Source organism: Epinephelus lanceolatus, chromosome 7, assembly GCF_041903045.1.
Source record: "Epinephelus lanceolatus isolate andai-2023 chromosome 7, ASM4190304v1, whole genome shotgun sequence".
Taxonomy (NCBI): Eukaryota; Metazoa; Chordata; class Actinopteri; order Perciformes; family Serranidae; genus Epinephelus; species Epinephelus lanceolatus.
The window spans coordinates 3,978,838-3,999,719 of record NC_135740.1 but is presented as its reverse complement, the minus strand read 5'-3'; the positions used below and the strand labels follow the sequence as shown (position 1 = coordinate 3,999,719).

Here is a 20,882-nt window from a genome sequence, read left to right as displayed (position 1 = left end):
CAGTTTGAACAGAATGTCACTGTCAATATGCAACACTGCACCACATGAAAAAAGAATAATGGAATTACAAAGAAAGTTTACACAACCACCCAGCAACAACAATTTTAATTTTAAAATAAATTACTGATACAATATTCAAATTGTGAGGGTAGGGGTACTTTAGAGCACTGGTTACCAACCTGTGGGTCCAACCACTAGAGGTTGTCAAAGCTTTATGGTGGGTAGCAAGGCTTTTTTTTTATCTCAACATTAAATTAATTTCTGTGGAGAAAACTGTATTACATTTTTAAAGTTTTGGTTATTATTTAAGACAGCAGTTTCCAGCATTTTCCCTAAAGGGATATCCATTCTATCACTGTGTAAACTGATGACCCTGACTTATTTTATGCATATTATATAATTAAATCTATTTATAGCAATAACAGTAAAGAAGAAGTTATAAAATGTATACTTAACCCAGATAGTGAATAGTGAACTGTGCCCTTATCCTGTGAGATTTTTTTTAAAGTTTCTATCTTAAATAATAATCCAAACATATACATACATACATACATATATACACACACACACACACACACACACACACGCACACACATACATGTGTGTGTGTGTGTGTACATACATATATATATATATATATATATATATATATGTATTTCATTACTATTAACTAAAGTTTAATTAACCATCACTTACCATTTATTAATGATAGTTGTTATAAACTATTACCTCGGATTTTAAATACATGCCATGATAACTGTAAAGGATTCTCTGCTGTGGTTTGCTGGGTTTCTAACTTAAAGGTAGGATCTGGAGGATTATCAAACAAAACTAATATAGACATATACAAATGAAATCCTGCTTAATCATCACCTATGGGCTTCTACTCATGTGTGGTGGTGACTCTGTTTGCAGAGCTCCTGCCCTTTAACTGTATTTTGATGTTTTTGTGAGCTTCTGGGCAGAGATTTCCCCAGCCAATGAGAGAGCGCAGGTGCCGTGCCCAAGCGTGTCCGAGGGTGCACCAGCGCGAGCCTTGCCTGAACCTCCTCTGTGAAGCCTTCTTCCGTACCTCTGGGCTCCGTACACCCGGGAGAGTTAAGCCTGATAGGAGGGGCCAAATTTGAATGTGTGTTTACAAACAGCAACTGGAAAATCCTCCAGACCCTACCTTTAAGTGGAAGAACTGAGTACTTCTTCCTGATAATCATTTTTTCTAATTTCTTTTAACTAATCCCAAACTGTGTATTCATATATAGAAATTACAATATATGCAAATATTGCTTTGTTTTGAATCTTTATTCAGCTCATCATTGAATCTCATCAACAGGAACATGACAAGTAACTTTGAACTGGAGTGAAATAATAATGAATGATGTGTTTCTCTCATGTCTAAACACTACATATTGACAAGACTAACTAAATTTAAAGCTGTAACATTATCACACTCACCATACATAATTATGGTTCAACGTAGTGTACATGGAATTGATGATAAGCCCCGCCCCCAAGAACAGTATTTCCAGGAATCCCCCTTTCTGATAGGTCAAGGGATTCCTGGGAAAACTGGACCCCAGGAGAGAGGAGAAGAAAAACAAGAGGTCAGTGAGCTCTTCCTCTTCTGATGTCATCCATCCATCAACACATCCACACCACTGTATCCCATTCTTCACATGCACAAGTTGAGCTGTGGTTGTACTTCCTGTATGTAGACTGCACATCAGAAGATCTGAAACTGTCACACACTTTTCTTTCCTTGTTCTTATGGTGCCATATCTATACACCAAAATCACTGCATTTGGTAGATGGTCATAAACAGAATTCATTTATTTAAAAAGTTTCATGTTGAATTTAATAGTAACTCCTTAAAATAAAGTAATGACACATTAAGTAATTTACAAAATTATTAAAAATATTATCATAGAATATTTCAAACACACACCAAGAAAAAGTGTAAAATTCTCATTTTGAGACAATTTTGTTTTTATTTTATGTCTATGTTCTTTAAATAAATTAATGTTACACAACAACAACTTCCCTATGAATTAAAAAATGAGTTACCTTTGTGGAATGGTTCAGACTTATCTAAATTCCTGGCTGATAGTCATCCACAACGTGTCTCTGATTACAATGTTGTTTCTGTTACATATCATTCTGCCTGTGAGAAGCAGACCTGAGCCCTGGAGAGCTGCTGCTAGATGCTGTTTCCTGACTGTGGATAGACGGCTATTAGTGTCCTCTGTCCCGAGCTACAGTGCTTCATCTCAGACTACCAACTGACCAGAGATGCAGCACTGCACCATGGGCCACAGGGATGGACCAGGGAGTCACCTGGAGAAAAACACAGTCAGTCAGTTTAGACACAATAACCCATGCAATTACAATTGGTAACACACAATTCTCTTCAAGACTGTTCTCACAGTTCTTTTTACTGAAATGCAGCATCTAATTTTCAAAATGCACTATTGCAGGTATGTCCAAAGTCTGGCCTGGAGGCTAATCGTGCCCCAGGAAATAATTTAAATGGCCTGCGAGCTGTTGTTCAAACAATACTATATGTGGCCCGCCACACAATATGAGTTAATCAAACAAGATCAATTTGCATTTTTTCCATTCACCCTATGATATAGGATTGTCATACAGTTTGTAGAGATGCACTAAGAAGGAACTATGCAGGTGGAACTAATGTGTTTTCATAAGCAGGCAGTAAACAAGCAATGGAACGATAGCAGACATGGCCACAGCAGAGGAGTGTTAAGTCGACAGCGAGAGCCGCTGCTTTGAAGGGTGGTTGAAAGTTGAATACTTTTTCACCTAAAGGCGAAACAGTTGCGTTTGTCTCATTTGTATGGAATTTTTTTCTTATTTAAAAACCTGAATGATGACAGAAGCAGCTGGCTCCCAGGTATTTTCACATTATCTGATCCTGCCCCCATTAAAAAAAGTTTGGGCACTTAAGGCACTGGACTGGATTAACTCTTGTACCACAACACTGACAACATCTGTCTCCCAAAAATAACTCTGTCACTTGTTAAACAAGAAACTAAAACAGCACTAACAGCAGGTGGCATTACATCTTATTCATTTATTCATCTATCTATCTATTTGGCACAAACTGAGATTACATTACAACAACAAAAAAAGGGCACAGAGTAATTCCACGCACATAAAATTGAACTTAATACATTAAAGGTCCAGTGTGTAGGATTTAGTGGCATCTAGTGGTGAGGTTGCAGATTGCAAATGAGCTGAAACTTTTCTTGTGTGCCAAGCGTGTAGCAGAACCACAGTGGCCAACACGAAAACACAAAAATGTCAGTGTTTGATTTGTCCTCTCTGAGCTACTGTAGAATATGAACATCTATTCTAAGTTAACCAAACACAACAATTCTTGGTTGATTATACACTAATGAAAACTAAGTTAAAAACTATATACCAACAACAGATGTCCCTAAATCCTACAAATTAGACCTTTAAGTAATCCCAGTTAGGGTCCTATGAATCCTATTTCAATATTGTAGATAAGCATATGCACGTAGTATGATATATCACAGTATACCTTAAGACCGGTATATTGCTGCAATCCTTATCTCTGTAATGCAAAACAACACTAGACATACAAGTAGAGGATTATGACAGAGAGAGAAATATAACTGTGCTAATCAGTCCTGTCTTCTGAATCTTTTTGCATTCCTGATCCATCTCTTGTGCAGATATGTGCTGGCATCCAACATTCATTGTGTCATTGTTTGTTCAATACATTGACAAAATGTCCTCGTTTACACCTCACTTCCCCCTTTCCTTACCTGTCACAAGTCTTTCAGAGAGGTGATCAAGGAATGAAATGTGTTGCATATCCCAGCTCAGAGAATGCTTGTTAAGTTTTTCTTAATTATTTTCCTAAATTTAGAAACAGCAGAATGTAGCAGACTGCAGTCTAATTTATGTTCATTTCGTGTTATGTTTTTCAGTTTTTACAATAGTATATAAAATGTAAAAATGTGCAAACTGGACAGTAAATACACAGAGGTCTGGTGGTGGTAGAGTTCGAATGAGAAACCAGTTTGAAGTTTGAAAGATGTGGTCATTGAATGCATTTCGGGTCATAGCAATGAAGTAATGTACAGTTTAGTCCACAGTGACTTGTGTTGTGCAGATTGTGTGAAAAAGTAAACTCAGTATTGAGCCAAACCTGTAGTTCCATCTGTTTGACTTTACATCATGTACATCATACAAGCTGTCTTCCCAGTTAACAGAGAGCTATTATACAGAAGTCACTGACACTCAGATGAGCCATCTTAGCTTATATGAATCAGAATGAAGTAGATTCACAATTAAAGCTAGCATCAGTGATGCAAGTAACATTAGCCTTAGGATGGTGAGGTATGATAATGGCAGGATAGATTCATTTCTCTCAGCACCATGAAGGTTAATGAAATCATGAAAACAATTTCATGAAAGCTGAATAAAACCTGCACAATGACCAGTCAGATGATAGGAAAGACCTCTTGTGATACAACTATGTCTTAATGTACATCTAAGACAGTTTAGCCACACATTTTTTTCTGGGACACATTTCTACTGACACGTCAGAAATATCAGTGAAAGCTGCATGAGACAAAAACAGGTCAGAATAACTGTGTGTGTCTGTGTGTGTGTGTGTGTGTGTGTGTGTGTGCGCGCATGTGTGTGTGTGTGTGTGTGTGTGTGTGTGATACTCACCTCTCTACTATATGCTCATCTCTGACATCTGAAATACAACACACATACTTAGTTCAAAGAGAGCCACTACAACAACAGACAACTGACCATCTACAGATACACACACTTTGTCACATATTAATATTAAAAATGCATTTAACTTTCACATATGATTTATTGCACCACCTTTATTTTTTGTGCAAAGTTATTGGCTTCAACTGTGTCAACATACCATCAAACGTTAGCATATTACCTTCTGTCTATGACAACTTTGTAATTAAAAGCCTCTGGGCTCCAGTTTCAGACATATTTAAATATTTAAATTGCTTTGAGGTGTAGGGCAAATATCACAACACTATTGGTGCAAATTTGAATTTGAAAATTTTAAATGACATGAGATTAAGTAGGTACTCCACCATCTAGGAGTAGTTTTATTCTGCACTTTTTCAGCAATGGGGTGAGTCAGTATATTGATCAGTTTCATCAACTGTTTTGCTGTATTTTGCTGTAGAAAATATTTTTGTTCCAACCATTAATTTCATGATGGCCAAAATAATGAAGAACATGGCCATGGTTTGTTCTACCTTGGGTAGGGGTAACTGAAAAACTAAAGCCCTTTTGAGGATTTGCCCATACTAACTGTGGCCCCCAACTTTGGGATCAAAATTGTGCCCCTCGTGGAACTACACCTTGCTAACACAATTTTTCTTATTGTTTGTTCTAGAGTTATGGCAAGGCTCTATAAAACAGCTAAGACTCTGGGGTTGATTGCACAAAACACCTTAAGTTACGATTTTCCTTAAAGCCCCTAGTTAAGGTTTACTCATAATAAAATCGATTGCACAAAACTCCCATTAGGCTTCTCTTTAAGCTTTCCTGAAAATGTTCACTTAAGTATTCATGGTATTTTCCTTGTCTTGGTCTTATAGCCTACTTGAAGACTGTTGCACAAAAGACCCTAGCAACCAAAGCAACGTACAAAAACAAAACAAACAAACAAAAAAAAAATTAAGGTACCTCTGACTCTATCTTAACTGCAAAATGACCGGTGACTAGTGGTGATAAATGAAAAAAAAACTAACACACCCTGATAAGAGTGTTCTGCAACCAGCAGATAACCCAGATACAATTTTGATTTTACACTTTAGATTTGACTGAATTAATTATTGCAATTTCTTCTTCCAATCATTCTCTGTTTTCTGATACTTGGGGATCAAATTTATTTTGTAATATGATTGTATTCCTCCAGAGGTATAATCTTTTCCTTCTCTGACCAATATGGTTCTCTTGTCTTCTTTTCTTCTTTCTTTTCTAACTATAAGACAACTTTGTGAGAGAAAAACAGGAATCACAAGTGTGAATCCAAGCAAACAAACACTCTCCATGGAAACTTGTACCACTGTAAAATCTCTTTCAACACAGTTTTTCCTTAACTAAGGAAACATTTTAAGGGATTTTGTGCAATTGTGTAAGTCCCTCAGCTAAGGAAAAATAAAAACCGTAAGTGTCATACTTAAGGAGAGAACTTAAGATGTTTTGTGCAACTGGACTTGAAAGGCTGAGGGGGGCAGTGGTGGAAATAGCTCCCTGTGATCTCAGGAGATGAAATGTTCTGAAAGATAAGAAGCCTCTGTGGGAACGTTTCTGCATTCATATCAAATGTACATATAGGATATAGTTATTAAACCTCTTCCTTTTTCTGAAACCAACAAAAGCTGAAGTGTGACACAAACAACACTCTGTTGGGTCTCGAAGTTGTTCTCTTACCCCAAGTGCAGACTGTTGGATCTCCATCTATGAGCTCCATTATCTCAACAGCAACACCTGGTAGGAGATAAACACACATTCTTAATTAAACTATACAGTTGCAGTATTCTCACTGGCTTTAATGTTGTCTGAGCACCATCACTGACACTCAAGCCGTTATTGTATATGCCACTGAGTGCATGCAGGAGAGAGAGGAGACAGAGAGAGAGAGAGAGAGAGAGAGAGAGAGAGAGAGAGAGAGAGAGAGACATATAAAGATAGAGGGAGTGGAGGAGAAGTGGTGTTTTCCAAGAATGCTGTGACTCTGCTCAGCTGGAAACTCCCAGTCTGCCCATATAAGGCCTGAGCCAGCCTTTTATTTTGGGGATCATGGAAAATGGGATTGCTGCTTTGGATAAACATTCCCTCTTCCAGTCTGTGATCGCTCCCACTGATAGTCTGCCCCCCATCCCACCCCCACCTCCTTCTTCCAGCTGGCTACATTCATTCCCTTTTCTAGTCACAGTGGGGAGAGACTCACTTAAAAGGCAGCAGAGAGAGAGGAGGCCTTTATCTCACTCCGTCCTTCTCCCTCTGCTCTGGGCCCAACAAGCCCATATTAAGAAGTAAGACCTGCTCTCCCTCCCTCTCCCTCTCTCTCTCTCTCTCTCACACACACACACACACACACACACAAACAGACACACTCTCATACACACACATACACATGCACACACACAGCGCACAAAAAGTCACAATCCCACACTAGGTCATGTCTCGAGGTCTGTCCGCAGGAAGTGTTGCCCTCATTAAACCAAACCAACAAACAAATCTGCCCTCTCCCAGCCTGATTTTGTGTGTGTGTGTGTGTGTGTGTGTGTGATACATGACTTCAAGCCTCAAGCCTGTATCCTGTTCCAAAGTTTCAGACCTACTAAATTTCTTCCTTATTACAATTATCATCATCATCATCATCATCATCATCACCATCATCATCATCATCTTCGTCATCATCTGTGTCAGCTTCAGCTTGTTCCTGTAAGGATTTTTAGCATACTGTGCAAAGATGTTTAGTTTGTATAGCTTTGGTTAGAACTGGATTCAATAATGACGTGAGATAAGTTCTTAAGTACGGAAAGTGTGAAAATATGATACATGAAGAAGTTCAGCCAGTAGCTCCATCAGTACTGTTGGTGAATCCTTAGCAGTATATTATCTTCAAGCAAGATGTTCTCATGTTCTGTTCATACGTTTTCCTATGAAAAGTAATGTGCCAAAATTCGTACATATCCCACGTAATGATGAGCAAGTAATTTGTGCATAATCCATGTAATCAGAAGGCTGTGATCACATGACCAATGTGCTGACAGGGGTAAAGAATCAAGTGGAAAGTGGTCTGACAAGGAGAGAGGTTGGGGTGGTGGATGGGTCACAATACACAAGACTTTCGCCTGGGACTTTCCCCTAGAGTTGTGTTTTCAAATCTGTGTAACTTTTACTCATGTTAAGGTATATCTGCACCATGTTTCTTTTCCTAAACCTAACCACAGCAACTTTACTTGCCCAAACTGAGCCTCCCTAAGTTAACGTTAAGTGTGTAACTTTACATGAAGTATGTACCATAATTTGTGGAGCGCTAACTCATAGGATGCCATAGGATGAACCGTTGTATGAGGATATGTTGCTTCAAGGCCAAATCTCAAGAGAAGCCCAATACAGAGGAGCATCAAGTTGAAGACTGAATAAAAAGTATGCTGAGACCACAGCAGCATGAATATTTGACCAGCATCCAGCAGTGGTGCTCCCAGAAAATTTTCATAGATAGATTAGATAGATTTTCCCAGATGGGGCCACTGAAAATCTTGCCATGGCACATCAAAACCAAAAGCCACAACTGAACCGCATTCTTACATACTTTTGTTACTTATTTTACAGTTATTATTACTAATTATCTGATGTGCATAGACTAATACCAGTACAGTTGACATTTTGAGTTCACAGCAATCCTGTTTTAATGTGATACATATCTGTACATGTTAGACAAGTCATTGTTCTCCTTATAGGCTCATTGTCCTTTTCCTTAAAAAGACAAACAGCTTTAATTTGAAGGAGTACATTGACTGTAAGGAACAAACCATTTACTGGGAGCAAGCTTTCTCCAGTTTAAGGAGACTTGTGGTACCCATAGGACCCCTTTTCATTCACATAACTTAAGGGGAGAGTTCAGTGGGCCCCCTTTGGAAACGGAAATGCCAGTTTTTCTCAAAATATCAACATATTTTCACAGTACAGTTTGTATGACATCCTACGAATTTGCACCCCACAAATGATGAAATTACGTAACATACAGTTACGTAACTAACCTAAAGTTATTGAGGTTACATTTAGGCAATGAAAATTGCTGTGGTTAGGCATAGGAAAAGGAACATGGTGAGGGTGTACCTTAAAATGATCCAAAGTTCACACGGATCAAAACATGCGACTCCAGGGGAAATCCAATAAAGTTGGATTTAAAAATCTGACATTAAGTAATAAGCTATGGTGTATTGTTTCCTGACGTACTGGACATACTCAAAATGGAAATCTGGTACTTAACAAATTCTGGGGATTATTGTTTAAATCTACGTCAGCTTTGAGCTTGGACATTACAGCATGTCAAAATTAGACTTCACTTCTTGTGTCAACATTCTTATGGCCCTTTTACACTGCCCCTTCAAGGCAGGAATTACCCACCATAATTTCACACTAGCTGTTCAGTATAGAAGGTACAATTGTGGAATGGAGGGACAGAGTTGTCTTGCCTTTAAGTCGGCTCTGGAAGTAGTAACAGCATAGAAACAAAACCTATATAAAAGGCACAGCTGACAGGACGGAATCATGAGTGGCATGGATGTGATGTTTTGATGAAGTGTGTGTGACCCACTGTGGGAGATTTAAAAAGCAGCTGATGGCAGTCAGCAGTGAACTCAAAGCAATAGAACAGAAGACAAAAATGTCTTCTAGTTGGGAAAACAATGAGGTCCGAGAGCTCCTTACCCTTCAAGCAGAAGACGAGATCAGAGACGGTACAGAGACGGTAAATGATTGTTATTGACATGTTAATGCCATTGTTAGTGTTTATAAAGTGCTGCCAACATGTATGTTATCTGTCACACCAGAAGCTGACGTTGATGTGTTACATGTCACACCTGTCGTGCCTCTTATACTTCTACAATACTGGCATGCTATCTAAAATCAAACACTGAAATTGCATGGTTCTGTGTAAAAATGCAAAGGCGGCATAATAAACGGACTTTGTAGCAGCTCTATAGCTCCATCTCTGTGTAAGAAGGGCTACAAACACCTGACACACCTTTATTTATCCAGTGAAATAAAACACAGGGTCACAACATGACAACATCTTTCACCAGCTGCAAGCAATAATATACAACTGGGCTAAAAACAACAGCTCTACAGCCTGACCATATCAAAGATATTCAGAGGAATCAGTCCATCCACCCTACACTTGGTCAAGAAGAGCCAGTAGAGCTGCTTGCTCTCATTCTTTTGCCATCGAATAATAATTTGCAAATCTGCTCAGATTTCCTTTCATATAAAATCTCTTTCTGCTGGTAAGCAGAGACAAAAGCCTGGTTCACTCGGTGGCTCTGGAGCTGGGAGGGGCCCTGGAATCCCTGGTCAAGACATTTATCATGTCAGAGCAGCTGGTAAGCTGCTCGAGGGGCAGCTGCTGGTAAAATGGAGCTTTCCTTTCTTCAGTGGAGGTAATTAAAGTGCAATGCTATCACAGAACAGACAGTTACCAAGGTTAAAGGGTGACAGCTGAACTCATTCTGATTATCCTCAGCCACCCTTTAGTTTTCTCTCACAGCTAAAAAACAGTTCCACTACAGACAGGCAGCAAAGGAGTGAGAGAATGCTTGATGATGGGAGTCAGCACAGCCAACGTATAAATACTGCCTAGTTGACTCATAATGGGTTACTGTAATATAAAATCACTCCATAACTAAGTAAATAAAACAAACATAAAAAAGCTAAAAACTGAAATGTTTCAATACTTAATGGCAAGCCAAAATCTGCCAAAGATTTGAATCATCGGAATCAGAACATGCACTCTCTGTGATGGAAAAGGGTCACTGTCCAGACTAGTCACAGTCTGACTACAGGCTACAGTGTGTGTGTGTGTGTGTGTGTGTGTGTGTGTGTGTGTGCGTTCGTGCGTGCGTGTGTGTGTGTGTGTGTGCGTGTGTGCGCATGAGTGTGTGTTTAGACAGGCTGTGATAACAGTCAAAGCCATCTCTCCTGTTGAGCCAAACATTGCCTAATATGGTCTTCTTTCTCTTTCCCCTTGGCTCTGTAAATCACACACAGGAAGCCCTCTCTCCATTTTATTCTGTCTGTCTGAGTGTCACACTAAATCTCTCTCTCTCTCTCTCTCTCTCTTTCACACACAGACACAGACACACACAGACACACAGACACACAGACACACACACACACACACACACACACACACACACAGCTGAGTGTCACCTGTGTGATATGAATTCAGTTTTGTTGTTAAAGAAAAGCTTCAGAAAAACCTCACGTGTGCAGAGTCACCAGAAAAGTTGGAGTCAGATTTACAACTCTGCTGATTAAAGAGCTAAACACTGTGTCAGAGTACAACACATAAAAGTGATGGTTAAAGTGGGTCTTAAAATCAATTACCAAAAATGGCAATGCTGCAGTGTGCAGTGAGTCAAACATTGGAGGCTGATCAGAGCAGCTACAGCAGGGACTTGTTGGTGATGCCCTGAAGGGCTGTAATGATGTTTTAGGGGGTGATGAAAAGAATTTAGTGTTATGAGGAGCTTGGGGAGGCGTCCTGGGGGAATCTAGTGGTACAAAAAGGAACCTTTTTCCAACAAAATTACTGCATATATGTGTTTTCTTTTTTTTAAATCAGGAATACCCATTAAGAAAGCAATTGACTCATTTCCCACTGCCAGCAGATCAGATAAATTTGCCTTTCTGATTTTTTTTTTTTTTTTTAACCAGTGCATCACGTTCAGTGTTACGGACAGGCCAGAGAACAGGTTAGTTAACAGTTGTGGCAGTGCACAGGCTGTTCTCACAAATTTTTCATATGTTTTCCTATGAAAATCAATGCACCCTAATTCGTACATACATATTTTGAAAGTCTGCGATCACGTAACCAATGTGCTGATAGCAGTAAACAAGGAAGCAGTCCCAAGTGCTTGTAAGGAGGAAGGTTGGGATGGATCTGTGTTTGGATCTCTGTGAACTTTGAGTCATTTTAAGGTATGTCCCGCCAGGTTTCTTTTCCTAAAACTAACCACAGTAGCTTTTATTGCATAAACCTAACCTCCGTAAGTTTTCATTAATTACGCAATTGTATGTGAAGGACATAATTTCACTCATGGGGCACAGATTCAGAGGATATCAAACAAACTGTTCTATGAGAATACATTGCAGTGCGTCATTGTATCATACAGTCAAAGGGACTAAAATTAGCAGGTTAGGTTAATTGGTGATCCTAAATTGTCCATAGGTGTGAATGTGAGCGTGATCGGTTGTCTGTCCCTATATGTTAGCCCTGCCAAGTCTGGCGACCTGTCAAGGATGTAAGCCGCCTCTCGCCTAATGTCAGCTCCAGCCCAACAGGATAAGCGGTTACGGAAAATGACTGAATGAATGAATATCGTAATTCGCTGTTATCAAGTGGTATTGCCAACAATGGCTAACCTGGGTTGAACTGGTATTGCTAACAACATCTTGATTTTCCAACATGTTGTATTCGAAGGTGGCCAAAAAATCGGACTGTCACTGGACGATAGGGTGAATAAGAAAAAATCTACAGTGGAGCAGGAAAAAAACACTTTTTGGTTTACAGTTACTGCTCACAACTCATGCCTACAGGGTGCTGGAGCTGCTGTCATGAAGGGTGGTGTTCTACAACAGCAAACCCTTAACATACTGAAAAGCAAGATGATACATAATGTATACATAACACATGCTACAGACTCGCTTTTGTTATCTTAACCAAAACGTTAAAGACAACACAGGTTCTTCTACACTGATCTCCTCAAGTCACTCCATCCAGTCCACAATTAGTCCAGTCCAAAGGAAATGAAAGGTTAGGTAGGCCTTTCAAGACCATCAGGGGTTTTGACAGCAGGAAAAAGGCACACAGATCTTTTTCTGTTCTTCAAAGCTTCTTGCATGAAGTCTGACATCAGTGGATAAACCAAAATGGTCACTAAGGTAGTTTACTTTGTGTTTATAGGTTCACATAGAAGCACAGTGAGATTTGTGTGATTTGAATAAAGAAAAAAAAAGTCAAAACATAACAAAGAGCAGGGCTCCTGCATGTGTGTCCGGCAGTCAGTTTGGATGGATCAACCCCCCCACCCCCCCACCCCTTTCTCGCATGTGAAATCGACCCTGAGAATTTGGTCTCTTGGTCCCAGAGGGGGACTGGTGTGAGTGTGTGTTTGTAGGGGGTTATGTGAAAGTCCTCCTAACCCAGTGCCCCTAAGACGTTTGACTGCTCAGTCAATAAATAGAGCATTTCCTCCTCTCCTCCCTCTGTGCACTTTCTCATGTCCATCCCAGTCCTCAGCAGGACAGCAGCTCCTGGCTGCTGGGGGATTGCAACACAGATTTTATAAGCTATATCTGGGTATGGGAACCCTGATATGACACATTGTCACATTTCCATTAACTTCCTCAAGGCTCACCAGCCAGACTGTCTTTAATGCCACTTCAGAGGGAATATAGGGGGAAATTAGGATTAAAAAGAATAATCAGTGACAGTCACAGAAACAGAGCTGCTATTGAAAGTAGTGTATGTAACAATGGTTATTCTCTCTGATTTACAAAATACTCAAAGTTTCAAATAAAAGTCAGAGGAATAAACTAAAAAAAATGTATTGTTGCACTGAATGTGCTGTCGAGTCCTGTTAAAACACACTTGTGTGGGGCTTGTACTGCTATCTGTTTACAGTTTTAAAGGAATACTGGCCCCAAATGTGAAGAAAACATTTTCTCAAATGCCCCAGGTGACTGAAGAATCCAAAAACAACAAACATTCTTCACGAATTGAAGTAAACAGGGTCCACATTTAACAAAAACCTTGTCAAAACATACATTTACAAACTCTCACACAACTCCTGCAGTATAATCCAAGTCTCATTTATGCTCAGTGCTTCCCAAACACATGCGTTGCTGTCAGCCCTTTCCAACAGGGACTAAAAGTAAAACTTATCTATGCTTTCACTTTCAGTCCCTGTTGGAACGGGCTGACAGCAAGGTAATGCAATGTGTTTGGGAAGTACTGAGCATATAACTGTATAATGAGACTTGGATTATATTGCAGTTTGTAACAGTTTGTAAACAGATGTTTTGATATCTTTTCGCTGTTAAACATGGTCCCTGTTTACTTCATTTTATTAAGAATGTTTGTCATTTTTGGATTCTTCGTGTGAAGGCAGGCGAGAAAGACAACGTTTTCTTCATGAATACAACCTAACATGGGATGAGTAATTATATACAAATGGTCATTTAGGGTTGAACTATTCCTTTACACCTTATAGTCAGGACATTTCTGCAGTGTGATGACAGCTTTGCTTGACCTCAGTACTTAAAAAGACAGTTTGAAGGTTAAGATTCAATTTAGAGGTTCAGGTTGGAATTATGTTTAGATTAGGCTTTCAGTAGTGATGGTTAAGGGTAGTGTTAGGGGCTGGGGAATGCATTATGTCAATGAGGGTCCTCACAAGGTTAGTAAGACAAATGTGTGTGCCTATATTTGTACATGCTACATAGTGAGGACCTCAATGCGTATTTCACACAGTGAGGACATTTTTGGAAAGTGAGGACATTTTGGCCAGTCCTCACTTCTGTAAAGGCCTGTTTGAGGGTAAAGACTTGTTTATAGGGTTAAGGTTACAATTAGGCTTAGGATAGAGTTAGTGTAAGGGTTGGCTTAGGCATTTAGTTGTCAAGGTTAAGGATAGGGTAAGGGGCTGGAGAATGCATTATGTCAATGAGGGTCCTCGCAAAGACAGAAGTACAAGAATTTGTGTGTGTGTGTGTGTGTGTGTGTGTGTGTGTGTGCGCGCGCGAGTGAGTGGTGCTCCTACCCGGTCTGTCTCTTCCACACCTCCTGATTGTCCTCCTCGTTCCTCTGTCTCTGAGCGCAAGGACACACAGCAGTGTTCTGAAGGGAAAGAAATGAATAATGAGTACATGTACAGCATGTCTGTTTATGAATGACTAACAGTTTCCTCTTTGTTTAACACCTTATTGTACACATTGTCTGTGGTGTAAATTTGCTCCTAGTCATTGATGCTTTGTGACATGAGGTGCTGTGTGAGACTGATGTCAGCCATACTGTGGAAGGGTCACATCCGATTATTGCCATTTTATCCCATTCAAGGACAGAACCCCACGCCACGCCACACCGCCCTCCCCTCCCCCAGGATGCAAGCTGATCCCTTTTCCACCAAGTGAGGTGAATTTGGAGGATCTAAATCAGTGGCTAACCTTTTTGACCTGTTACACCTTAAAACAAAGCAAAGTGGACTTTCTACTTTAACTCCTTGTCACAGGTTGCATGTGTGTTTGTACAGTAGAAAGCTGTTTCTTTTGTTGAGTTCCAACCCCCAGGCTAGGCTATAACTGCTCACTTTGAATGATAGTGTGTACATGGGTCTATGTGTGTTAGCCCTGTAAATATATTGGTGGAGACAATGAAATTATGTTTTTATTTAGACAAAAAGAAAGTCCATTCCAGGCTGGTTCAATGGGAACAAGTGAAAATGTCATTTTGATGCAACTCTAGACTGAGTGAAGTGATCCAGAGTGCAAGAGTTACAGTCCTGTGACAATCTCAGTAAGAACTGTAGCAGCTCATTTGACTCAGTAACACACCCTCAAATAGACAGAAAGTGGGCCTTTACAAATGTTTATGAACCATACCAGATTTTATTCTTAGTCGTACATGACATCTGAACATTTATAAAAGCATACTACAATGTTTTAAATGCTTGTTTTTGTCCCTCCACATTTCTTTTATTTTTCACTTAATCTATGATTCAGAAAAACTTGTATCGACTCAAAACTTGCTTGACTTAAGTCATTTGTCTCAAGGCCCCTGCAGTCTCTGTGATGACAGCAGTCTTATGTGTTTGCTGCATGTCACACTGTGGGTTGATGATGGGTTTCATAAAAACTTCATTGCGGTCTATGTCAGACTGTAAGACATTAGTTTTGAAGCATGTTGGACTGTGCACTGAATGTCCATTGAATCCTGTAACTATGAAAAAGATATAAAGCTGAGACTGGTCATTAACTCAAGTCATCCATTAAAAAAATGGCACGTAGCATGAATAACTACAATATCTTTATGTATATGGCTGCTTACACCATTGGCATTGGCCAGAGTATCATGGCATAATTTCATGCTGTATTAAATTGGCTGTGTTATACACCTGAGTTGTAACAAAGGTCACATTAATATTCTGACACTGTTTAAATCTCTAATTTAGCCAGCAGCAGATGTGTTTCACAGTGAGCTCTGGGACCACTGTTTTGGACTGACAAATCATTTCACTGGAGTGCTCTTATTTGTTATCAAGGCCTCTCTCATATGATTTCTTGGTGTCATAATGCTGTGCCAACCCTTCTAATAAATTTGCAAAAATCTTACTTTGACATCATCTAAGGATGACCTAAGTCAAGCGATGCATTTAAAATGAAATAAAACTGTGTTTTGAAAAAAATGATTGGTAGTGGTGTAATACACAGTCTACATGATTTATAGTAGAGTACTAAAAGGTTGAAAAACACTGGTAAGAGTCATGTCTGTGACCATACCTGATTGAGTCTCCTGCTGCAGGTCAGCTGAGGTGCTGCTGTGCTTGGAGCTGCTTCACTGCTTCACCGCTGGACTATTGAGCTTTTCTTGAAGTTTGTCATCTCCACTGGCAGGTTAATTCTTGACTTGGCTGTCTGTTGTCAGGCTGCTTTTGCAGCAGTGATCAGTTGAGGGGGAAGTTTGCCCACTAGCTAAAGCGTCAGTCCTTTCACACTAAGCTGAAGTTCAAATCAGACTGAACTAGGATTGCTCATCAGTGTGGGACACCCTCTGCTCTGTATGTGTGTGCGTGTGTGTGTATCTCTCTCTCTTATGAAGCAGATGGACTGCCAAGCCATGCATTCCACTGTTACCTTGTATGGTCACTGGGGGGCGGGCCTTACACCAGGGAATGGCCCCTCTAAACATGACTGATTGGCTGATGTCAGAGGGACCAAGAAGTGACCTGTAAAGTCTGCCTGGGAAAGATGGAGGGACAGGAGACACAGACAGATAAACAGAGGAGAGGAGGGAATGAGAAAGATGGAAAGAAAGGGGCAGATTTAGGAGTGGAGGAGGAGAAGTAAAATGAGACAGAAGCTGAGAAACAAAGGGGATGTGAAGAGGGAAGGGGAGGGGGCAGGGAAAGAGAAGAGGAAAGAAATGGGAAAGGAAGAAGAGAAAAATGAGAAGAAGGGAAGAAAGAGTGAACAGAGAAATGGAAAAAAGAAGGAGTGTGTGTGTGTGTGTGTGTGTGGGGGGGGGGGGTAGTTTCCTCAGTGAATGAAAAAAGTGTTTGACAATTTTCATATTTCTTCTAAATTTGGGCTTTTTCTGCATCAGGCAGCTGTCTGGACTGGACAGCAAACTGAAATACCATGTGGAACTTATTACACTGCTGAAACTTAGAGAGAGAGAGGAGGACAGACAGAGGGAGGACAGAAGAGACAGAGGCTGATAGAGAGAGGGAGACAGACAGAGAGAGAGACAGACAGACAGACAGGCAGACAGGCAGACAGGCATACAGACAGACAGCAAAAGGACATTTAGGCTACATGGTATGGATCCCAACCAACAGGCCACTGTGGCACCCCAGTCATTATGTTTGACATCTGCAACTTGCATTTCTGTATGATAACACTGCTGATGGTGATGTAGGGGTAAACACTGTCTTTTCCAGCAGGGGCCTGTCTGTGTGGAGTTTACATGTTCTCCCTGAGCCTGCATGGGTTTCCTCCAGGTCCTCCAGCCTCCCACAATTCAAAGACATGCAGGTTAGGTTAATTAGGTCAACTGGCAACTTTAGATCACCTGTCGTGAATGTTGAATGGTTGTCTGTCTGTATTTGTCAGCCCTGTAATTGACTGGCGACCTGTCTAGAGTGTACCCCACGTTTCGCAACTCGATCAGATCCCCCGCATCCCTCGAAAGGAAGCTGGTAGGCCATAGCTAATGAACAGAACCACTGCTGAGTGGCAGCTTTGTCACTGGAATCAGGTCATAAAGTTAAAGGGGAGCCAATTTTACACACTAATCAGTTCACTCATTCATCATTTGGAGTATCACTCAGTTTGTGGAAACAGTTCAGTTGTTTGTAGTCTGTAGTTTTCTGTATCTCTGTTGAGGCTTTGTCAAGTCTTGAGAAAAGTAGAATTACTGCTTTGTGATTGTATGCCTCCATGAACCAATCAAGTTCTCCTACTGTTAACTTATAAAGCTCTAAATGGTCAAGCTCCGTCATATCTTAGTGAGCTCATAGTGCCATATTATCCCACCAGAACACTGCGCTCTGAGAACGCAGGGTTACTCGTGGTCCCTAAAGTCTCCAAAAGTAGATCAGGAGCCAGAGCCTTCAGCTATCAGGCTCCTCTCCTGTGGAATCATCTTCCTGTTACAGTCCGGGAGGCAGACACCGTCTCCACATTTAAGACTAGACTTAAGACTTTCCTCTTTGATAAAGCTTATTAGTTAGGCTTATAAGCTTATAAGCTAGTTAGGGCTGGCTCAGGCTTGCCCTGTACCAGCCCCTAGTTAGGCTGACTTAGGCCTAGTCTGCCGGAGGACCCCCCTATAATACACTGGGCACCTTCTCTCCTTCTCTCTCTCTCTTGTATTCTATTACTGCATCTTGCTAACTCGGCCATTCTGGATGTCACTAACTCGGCTTCTTCTCTGGAGCCTTTGTGCTCCACTGTCTCTCAGATTAACTCATATCGCAGCGGTGCCTGGACAGCGTGACGTGTGTGGTTGTGCTGCTGCCGTGGTCCTGCCAGATGCCTCCTGCTGCTGCTGCCATCATTAGTCATTAGTCATACTTCTACTGTTATTATACACATATGACTATTGTCACACATGTATACTGTCAGATATTAATACATACTTTCAACATATTATACCACAGTAGCCAGAACTATAACTATAATATTATTACTTTCAATAATGTTGTTGTAAGCTACTGTTATTACCTGCATCTCTCTCTCTGTCTCTGTCTCTCTCTCTGTCTCATTGTGTCATACGGATTACTGTTAATTTATTATGCTGATCTGTTCTGTACGACATCTATTGCACGTCTGTCCGTCCTGGAAGAGGGATCCCTCCTCAGTTGCTCTTCCTGAGGTTTCTACCGGTTTTTTTCCCCGTTAAAGGGGTTTTTTTGGGGAGTTTTTCCTTATCCGCTGTGAGGGTCATAAGGACAGAGGGATGTCGTATGCTGTAAAGCCCTGTGAGGCAAATTGTGATTTGTGATATTGGGCTTTATAAATAAAATTGATTGATTGATTGAAGTTGCAGTTACAAGGAGTCTCTCAATGTCAAGGAAGGATCCTCAAATGGCAGAATTTGAAGGACACTACGTCATAGACCCCCGCCGAAGGACTGTTCCAATGTCAAGGATCCTTCCGAGTTTCGGAGGACTGAGTCCTTCTTTCAGAGAAATTCGAAGCATGTGTGGATCCTCCGCGGGTATAAAATCACCACAATGCTTTGCACAGTACACGATTTGCTGGAAGTGAGGATGGGGCTTCTTCAATGAAACCTGTGCCGCCGAGCTCGGCAGGATTTAGATAAATATGCCATTTATTTGGATTAATGTCTCCAATTTGTCCACTGCCACATAATGAGATTTTTTAAAAATAATGTGATTTAGATAAAACGTTTTAAATGAATCATTCACAGCGGAGATGGAGCGCTAAGTGACCCCCCCCTCCCCCCCCCCCAGCTATTCACATGATAACGACTTGATAACTTAATTTTAATTTTATATACTTTATTAATCCCCCTGAGGGGAAATTCAATTTTTTCAATGTTTGTACCAAATTTGAGGAAACTCTGAAACCTGTTTACATTCACAAAAATGAGAATGACAATGATGCGAAGTCACAGTGACCTTGACCTCTGACCACCAAAAGCTAATCAGATCAGTGCAAGAGGACGTTTGTGCCAGATTTTAAAAAATCTCTCAAAGTGTTCTTGAGACATCATGTCCATAAGAATGAGACAGACAGGATCACTGTGACCTTGACCTTTGACCAAAACCTAATCAGTTCATCCCTGAGTCCAAGTGGACATTTGTGCCAAATTTGGAGAAATTCCCTCAAGGTGTCCTTGAGCTATTGTGCTCAGAAGAATAGGAAGGCCGGATATGTGGACAGACATACGCACAGATGGACGGACAGATGGACAGACATACAAATGTGCGTATGGACGAACAACCCAAAAACATAATTTCTCTGGCTACAGCTATCACTGGTGCGGAGACATAATATAAATGATGATGTCATGGTCAGAGTTGGATAGTAACAGAATACAAGTGTTAGCCTAAGTATTTAAAATCCAAAATATGGGTGACTGTTTTCCATTACAGTTACAGTTTGAATTAGTGGTATAGAGAATATGAAGTTGATGTCATGTCGTGTTAAATTTTTGGACTGGGTTGCCATCTGTTACCCTGTTACCTCTGCCTGTTGCGGTGGTCAAGCATCAGTATTTGGACAAATTAATCTCAATAAGCAACACAGACTCATATGACTTTGCAGCCCAGGGCTGGCTCACAGACCCCGATGCACTACCCCCACTCACAAACTATCTTGTTTTTGGACTGAGCTAGTACATTTTGGTAACAGAGCGTGTACCTTACAAGATAGTGCCCCATCGTATACAGCATGACATAAGCCTACCTTCACATTCTCTATTGTGAATACAGTTACTGTCTTTAAAAATAGATTACCTGAAGGGATTATTTTTTTAGTTTTTATCTGCTTAAAATGAATATGAGGCACACATTTCCCATAAACAGATTTTTTTTTTTAAAAAATGCAACAATTTGTATGTACATGGTGCGCAAAAACTATGCCGTTGTAAAAATATAAATAAAAAGTTTAAATAGCATTCATGATTTTCGTCAATTTAAAATGGCATTTCATTGAACACCTCATTATGGCTTGTTTAGGACTAAAAACTCAAGGTTTAGGTCTGGGGACTTGTCATGACTTGGGACTTAACTCGGGTCTTGATTGTCTTGACTTGGGACTTAAGTGCAAGGATTTGAGACATTAGGCCTTTGCACACCAAGTCT

General features: G+C 40.4%; 1 long non-coding RNA gene across 1 annotated transcript; it reads right to left on the bottom strand.

Moving 5' to 3' along the window:
* Positions 1-1,280: 1,280 nt before the first annotated feature.
* LOC117260969 (uncharacterized) lies at positions 1,281-16,597 on the bottom strand. Its single transcript, XR_004501992.2, has 5 exons — positions 16,330-16,597; positions 14,595-14,671; positions 6,469-6,525; positions 4,723-4,750; positions 1,281-2,331 (listed from the first exon to the last, which is right to left on the bottom strand). It is a non-coding gene; the product is annotated as an uncharacterized LOC117260969 (long non-coding RNA).
* Positions 16,598-20,882: the final 4,285 nt, after the last annotated feature.